The sequence below is a fragment of the Manis javanica genome, chromosome 1 (assembly GCF_040802235.1).
Source record: "Manis javanica isolate MJ-LG chromosome 1, MJ_LKY, whole genome shotgun sequence".
NCBI classification, from domain to species: Eukaryota; Metazoa; Chordata; class Mammalia; order Pholidota; family Manidae; genus Manis; species Manis javanica.
The window spans coordinates 156,256,290-156,263,722 of record NC_133156.1 but is presented as its reverse complement, the minus strand read 5'-3'; the positions used below and the strand labels follow the sequence as shown (position 1 = coordinate 156,263,722).

The 7,433-nt window shown below is 42.6% G+C and overlaps 1 long non-coding RNA gene across 5 annotated transcripts; it reads right to left on the bottom strand.

Moving 5' to 3' along the window:
* Window positions 1-687: 687 nt before the first annotated feature.
* LOC118972693 (uncharacterized) lies at window positions 688-7,242 on the bottom strand. Of its 5 annotated transcripts, XR_012132368.1 has the most exons (4): window positions 5,681-7,242; window positions 5,519-5,573; window positions 1,930-2,046; window positions 688-1,830 (listed from the first exon to the last, which is right to left on the bottom strand). It is a non-coding gene; the product is annotated as an uncharacterized lncRNA (long non-coding RNA). The 5 variants fall into 5 exon arrangements; XR_012132363.1 differs by having other exon boundaries at window positions 5,519-7,242; XR_012132369.1 differs by having other exon boundaries at window positions 1,966-2,046; window positions 5,519-7,242.
* Window positions 7,243-7,433: the final 191 nt, after the last annotated feature.

Sequence of the window (7,433 nt, the reverse complement as noted above, 5' to 3'; positions counted from 1 at the left end):
TAGCACATTTAGGTATCATTTTAGAAGATGAGGGCTTTTTTACATGCCATGTTTTAAGAGCTTATATGTGTATTTGTTCATTTAATGACATATAAATGTATTGATACACTTGTAACCTAGATTCAGTAAAATAAACTTTTTTAACTGTTATTCAAATCAACTATTTCTCGAGCAGCTCCTATGTGCTGGGTTCTCTAGCACAGGATCCTGAGGATACTGAAATGAGGAAGACAGAGCCCCTGCCCTCAGCAGCTTTATTTAGTGCAATGGTTTATAAAGTATGGTTGATAATGAACATTATCAACATCACCTTGGAACTTGTTAGAAATTCCTGTGTCTCCACTTTCAACTTCTCAGCTCAGATTTTAGGGGTGGGGCCCAGCAGACTTTTTTTCACAAGCTCCCCCAGGTGACTCAAATTCTCAATTTTGTGAACCAAGTTTAATGGTATCTGTGCCCACTTAACCAGATCCTAAGGCAAAAAATAATGTGCTCTAGAGGTTTGGTGCCAGTAGAACTCAGCCAGTAAGTGTTTGAGGATCAGGAAAGGTTTACCAATTTCATTCAGCCACACTTACTGACTGGTCCTATACTGTGTGCAAGGCACTGTGCTAGGTGCTGAGAACCCAAATATGAAAGACACAGTTTCAAGGAGCTCACAAAAGAGCTGACCTATGAAAGGGGTAGTTTAAGTATGTAAATTCATCTTTATTGTGATCTCATTGTAAAAGGAATAAGAAATTTTATTATATATAATTTTAAAAATCATTATTATAGTTACAGAAGTTAGTTATTTAAAACTCAAAGTAGAACTGTGGTTCTTTCTATGCTCAGATATATTTTTGACAACTAACGATAAAATATTTGTAACATAAATCTTACATATTAAATGTCTCACTTCAGAGGGATTCCCCCCAGGCAAGTTCACTCTGGATTCTGTGAGACCAAATAACAACAATGGAACATTCTTGGGGTAAAAGAGTTTATACCCAACTTAATTCTTGTGGTGGTAGGTCAAGCGTTAGAATCCTGTCCGCCTCCAGAGCAGTATGTATACAAACTGGTCTCTCCTCTGGGCTTCTCCACCGCCTCCCAGCCCCAGAGCGCTGGGCGGAGCTCTTAATAGCTCACTGGCAACCCAAGTGTGAGCCGGCACCTGCAAGCATTGGACATGCACAGCGGGCGAGTGTATCAGGGGCAAGTGAGCATCTTGGCCATAGGAACTTATGTTTTCCACACCCTCCACTCCTCCAGGATTCTCATGTCACAGTCTATGCACCCACCATCTTCTGTGACGGTCCCTGTGCAAGAAAGCTGGAGCATTGTAACCAGATTCCACAACAGCAACAGAGGCTACAAAAATATACAAATAAGGAAAATTACAATACAGATAACAAAAGAAATTATGATAATCCTCAAGCCTAAGGAGATTGATTGCCACCAAGTGACCATTCCGGCTGTATCAAACCAGTTCTACTCAGATGAGTCTATGACTCACACTTGCTGTGCTCACCCAGCAAGCAGCAGTTTTTGCTAGGATGTCTGCCCAATTCACACAGACACTAGAGGAGATTAACCTTAAGGATGATATGAAACATGTTTTAGTGACACCAACATAGGCAAAATCTTGTCCCCAAGATGCCAAGATGGCCAGCCATCACTGGTCCATGTGTCAAAATGTCCAAGGTCACATCCACTCAATGGAATCCCCAGGGTTTATTGCAGTCAGTGCTCATAGCAAGATCATTATTTTGGTGGCCAAACCTTGGTTTCAATGATTTCTTCTTGATCTGTACTTGAAATTGTACAGGAGAGGCACTCTCCAGTAGCCTAAAAGACCCAAAAACAATTGTAATAACGTTACAGTTGTAGGAGTAGGGAAGATCTAGAGTTTATCAATGACTATTTGTGGTATAACTTTAGTCTTACCCAACCAGACAACCCCCAAGGATTTGACTGACAAACCAGGTCCCTGAATCTTGGTGCTGTTCATCCATTCTTTCTCCTGTAGATGTTGCAGCAGTCTAGGAACTGCCCCTTCTAAATCTGCAAGAGAATCAGACATGAGCACATTATCATCAATATAATGGTACAGCCGTACTGTTTACAGTTTCTCCCATGTTACCAAGTCCTGGGCTACAAGTCTGTGACAGATGGTGGGGCTGTGCAGGTATCCCTGTGGAAGGACAATGGAAGTCCATTGTTGTCCTTCCCACATGAAGGCAAACTGTTCCTGACTTTCCTGTTCTATGTCATGGAAAAAAAGGCATTAGCAAGATCTACAGCAAAATGATATATCCCTAGTTCATGACTGAGGGTGTCCATAAGTCCTGCAATAGAGGGGACAGCAGCAAGCAGAGGGGGTATGACTTTATTCAGTTCTCTGTAATCCACGGTCATACACCAGGAGCCAACAAGCTTTTTTACTGGCCACACCCGAGAATTAAAAGGACTCTGAGTGAGTTTTATAATACTCACCTTCTCCAGTTCCTGGAGGGTTTCTCCAATTTCTTTATGCCCTCCAGGCAATTTGTATTGTTTGGTATTAGTCACCCACCAAGGCAAAGCTATGGGCAGGTGCTTAACATGTCCTTTCAGAAATTCCTTCACCACACATACTCTCAGTCTGAACTCACCTGCAGTGGTCTGCAACCATAGGCCCTGCAGGATATCTATCCCCAAAATATATTCAAGGATGGGAGAGATACAAAGTATACTCCTTTGGGAGCCGATGCCCTAGTCTCAATGGGATTTGGGCTTTATCCACATATAACAGCAGGGATCCCAGGAAATCACTCAAGGGTTGCCATAAATTAGTGAGCATTCAGTTCCTGAACCTGCCAGAACCAAGACATGTTGTACATTCACTGGGGACCAATGAATTCAGATTTCAACATGTGGCCTCTGGTCCCCACCTGGCCCCCCAAAACAGGTGCCTTGACCCACCCCTCAGTCAAACCATATCTCCCTTCTATCTTCCTATGAGGGTCCAGGCCAATCTGGCTTACTGTCCAGCAGAAGTCCTGCAGATACACAGGCCAGACTTTTGGTTTTGTCTCTGGTTTCCATTTCTTGGTTCTCAGTTGCTAAAACCATTGCTCCAGTTTCAATTGTTGCTACAGCTCCAATAAGATTTTATTTGACTTCCCATACAATTTCTCATTTGCTCCTGCCTTTATTAAATCAACCCACATCTGGGTCCTCATGACCTCCATGGGACCCTATAGCTCTTCCTCTGAGTAGTGGATCTTATTTCCTTCTGTGCTCGCATTGCTTCAGCCTCTCCCAAATCTGCTACCATGTGAATAACCTCATTTATGGGCTGCCCTAAATCATGAGAAAGAATGGCCATTAAAGTTCCAAAGAGGGATGAAGGAGCCATTTGCAGCACCATATCCCTCATCCCTGCCATAAATAAGTCCTCATCCAGGCCATAGTTCCCAGACTTATGGGACCACCCCCACCCCCTCATCCTTTTCTGATGCATCCTCTACCACTTCCAGAGTTAACAGCACCACTAACTCCTTCACCTCCCCACAGTACCTTGCAGCCTGCATTCTTGTGCTGTTTCTTCCCATGTTACGATTACATCCTTTACCATCTCCATAGCATCTCACAGTGATGCCACCTAAGTCATCAGCAAATATTTTTACCTCCTCCACAACACCTTGCAGCCTGTGTTACTGTGCTACCTCTTCTCATGCTTCTTGCAGGAGTATGTCATTCTCCTTTATGGCCCTTTTAACACTGTGAAGAATAGCAAACCATGGTTCCCACCGCCTTACAGAGCATTTTCTCTAAGGAATTCCCTGTTTTGCGAAGGCTGCCTCTACTGCCTTAGGCATCACCTCCATCTCCCCCAGTCCTGGGGAGGGGTCCAATCCTCTAGGAGGAAGGACCACATGCCCACTGGGGGATACCCAAGTGTCTTCACATCCACATGGACAGTCACTTAAGTACCCCTCCCAAGAGGGCCATTTATTTCCATTTTCAATCTGCAGCAAATCCTGCCAACTATGCCAATTGTCTTGCTTGGGGGAATTGCCCCTGGGCAAGTTCACTCTGGATATGGTGAGACCAAATAACAACAGAACATTAGGAGTAAGAGTTTACAGCCATCTTTATTTTCTTGGTAACAGGTCAAGTGCTAGGACCCTGTCCGCCTCAAGAGCAGTCTGCATGCGGCAAGCTGGTCTCTGCCCCTGGGCCTCTCCGCCGTCTCACAGCCCCAGAGCACTGGGTGAAGTTCTTTATATATATAGAGTCAATAATAACATCTCACTGTCAACACGTGTGCAAGCCTGCACCTGTGAGCATTACCCATGTACAGTGGGCAAGCAGACCAAGGTCAGGAGAGGAACCCGGCCATAGGAACTTCCATTTTCTCTATATTACACTACCAACAAGAGGAATCAACACCCAAAGGTTTCAGTATATATTGTATGCATGATTTATTCAATTAATAAACATTTATTGACTGCCTACTAAGTGCAAGCACTGTGCACATGATCAGGTGGGACATTTAGAGGAAATGTATGAACCCTGTCCTCGAGGAGCTCACAGCTAGTGAGGTGATGATGCCAGGTGGAGCAGTGTTTGTTGGTTTCCTTCAGCTTTGTTTTTGTCAACTATAGGCACCAAATGAAAATGTGGATGAATAAAATCTCATTACCTTTGAGTGAAAGGAAAATTCTCATAATACTGAACTTAAAAATTTATGGTTACTATGTAATATTCATGGATAATACTGTAGCAGGAATAAATTTGTCTACAAATGCAAATGAGTAACAAATAGAAGTTTTTTCCTGTAACTGGGCTTTATTTCTATTTTAAGGCCCCACTGAGCTGCACTGATAATAATCTTATCAGTGAAGGCCACCCCCACCCCTCAGAGCTGCATCCAGGTTAGGGCATTCTGAAGTGCCAACATGAGAAGAAGGGGACATTGAGGTCCTTGCATTGCGGTTCCCCACAAGGATTGTTGGGTGTTCTTTGTTCACTCTGGTGTTTGGTTTTCAGTCTTACATTTCGTTAGGGACTAACCTGGCCCCTCCCATCATGGGGACTGCCTGGCTTGAGGATCTGTGATGCTCGGGATGCCCGTGGCTTCCTCCCTCTGCAATGCAGCAGAGATCTCTGTGATGTGGACATATTTGAAACATCACCCCAGAACTTGTTAGAGATGAAATTCTCCTCCAATCCCAACTTTCTACTTCAGAAACTGATTAAAACAGTCAACAGGCTACAACTTCTCTGAGGCTCTCTTCTCCAAGACTCTGCCCAGGACGGAGTGGGGGCAGTTTCTCCTTCCCTTGGGATGGTGGTGTTAGACTCTTATTCTGCTTCCTTCTCTCTTAATCTTGATATTTTTCCCCTGCCCCAGAGGGTATTTCCTCTATCCTGAGATGTTTGCTTCCGAGGCATCTAGAATTATCTTAATGGATTTAGTTTTAAGCAGGAAAGTACTTTCAGTTTTAAACTGGGAAGTACTGGGAAGAAAAAAAAGCATAAATCTTACCTGCCACAAAACATTTTGAAGAACTTGAGGCTTCAGGTTAGGGGAATGGTCTAATCTTGGAGAAAACACAGGGTGAAAAAATACACCACGGACCTGTAACCACATTTTCAGACTCTGAAACTCAATTTTTCCCCCCACCTACACCACCATCCTACCACTTACCTCCTTTGATGATAGTCAATAATACAACAAACCTCCATGTAGACAATAGGGGAGTCACCTTATATACTTTAGCTCCAATCTCACAACCTGTGAGGGGGCTTTGTAATTTCTTTTTCACAGAGGAGGAGGCTAAAGTGGGGAGATGTGAAGTATTTATTCTAGGTGAGTGCTGGAGTCAGGGTCACAGTCCAAGTCTGAGCCACTCCAAAGCCTGCATTTTTTCCAATTCTTTTTATGGATTCCTATGACTGAAAACTTTCTTAGAACCAGCCCAGCTATTAAACATTTGCTCTGTGCTAAACGGGTTATATAATCTCTACCCCTTTGATAATTCTTCACAGGTGTTAGCACAGCGTTTTTCTGATGAGAAGACTGAGACTGAGACTAAGACTTGAGTAACTCACCCAATGACTTGGTGCAGCAGAACAAAATTTGACGTGAGGTCTAGCCTTCAAGTACAGTCTCCAGGTTTGAAGGCAGCTGCTTTTGCCACTAAAACAATGTGACTTCCAGGAAAGGAAATGGGGATAATATACCAGTCACACTAATTTCACTGTTGTTATGAAAATCTGATTTTGCATATGGAATACCATGATGCCAATATCATTAACTTAATATACTGAACTCTAAAATTAGGACATCCAAAGACCTGCTTCATCTTGTTGTAAAACTCTGTTCAGTTTTGGGCAACATTTAATCTCTTTCAGATCAGCTTTCTCAGAACTAAAACGAAAGAACTGGACTTTTACATTTCCATCCAGCTCTGAAATTCAATTTCTAGATAAAAGTATCATACACATAAATGATCAAGAAAAATTGTAGAACACCTCTCAGAATTATCTTGTCTTTTTAATTTAGTAGCTCACTTATTTTCCAATACTCTTTTAAGGTTTATTTTTTGGCATCCTCAGAGATGTTCCTATTTTTGTAGACACTGCACTAATTTCCAGTAAAATCATACATCATAGAGGATGCAAACAATAAGAATGTGTAATATGTCTGCAAGTTTAAGTTTTAAATGTGTAAGATATTTCGGTATGTACATCTCTTCCACAAAAGATGAAACAGAAGTGGAAAAGACTTCTTAGTAATTACTAAGGGTTAGATCACAATTGACACCTACAATTTAAACGATTTGTTTAAACGGAAACTGATACTTCATTGTAGTTTTAAGTGCAGAGCTAATGTCCTTCAGTCATGCTAGTTCCTCATTCTCTGATCTTGGACAAATCACCCTATGCCTCAGTTTCCTCACCTGAAAAATAACATTCTAGTAACATATATTTAATAGGGCTGCTTTGAGGAGTAAGGGTATCCACATAAAAGGCAATACCTGCTACACAGTAACTATCTAACGAACGTTTAACTATTGTCACCGGCGTTTCTCAGTTGGTTATTATTTTCATATGTAGACAGATGAATTCGGATTATTTCAGGAAACAGTATTTGAGTGCCTACACGTACGAGGCCCTGGGGTTACCAAGGATTCAAGTCTCTGGCCTTGGTGAAGCAGGACTGGAAGACAAACGAACAGGTTAAAAAAAGAAAACCAAGAGAATCTCATATGTGACAAGTGCCACATTTCGTGTAAGTGTATCTGCCTTTGCCGCCTTTGTCCCGCGAGGCTGCCCGAGGAATCCCTTTGGCCTCTGCCATTTAACGTCACAGGAAGCGCGACCAATCGTGCCCTGCTCCGGGAACTAAGCTGTTCCCTCTCTTCCTGCAAGACTTGAAATGCCAACCCTTTCTTTGC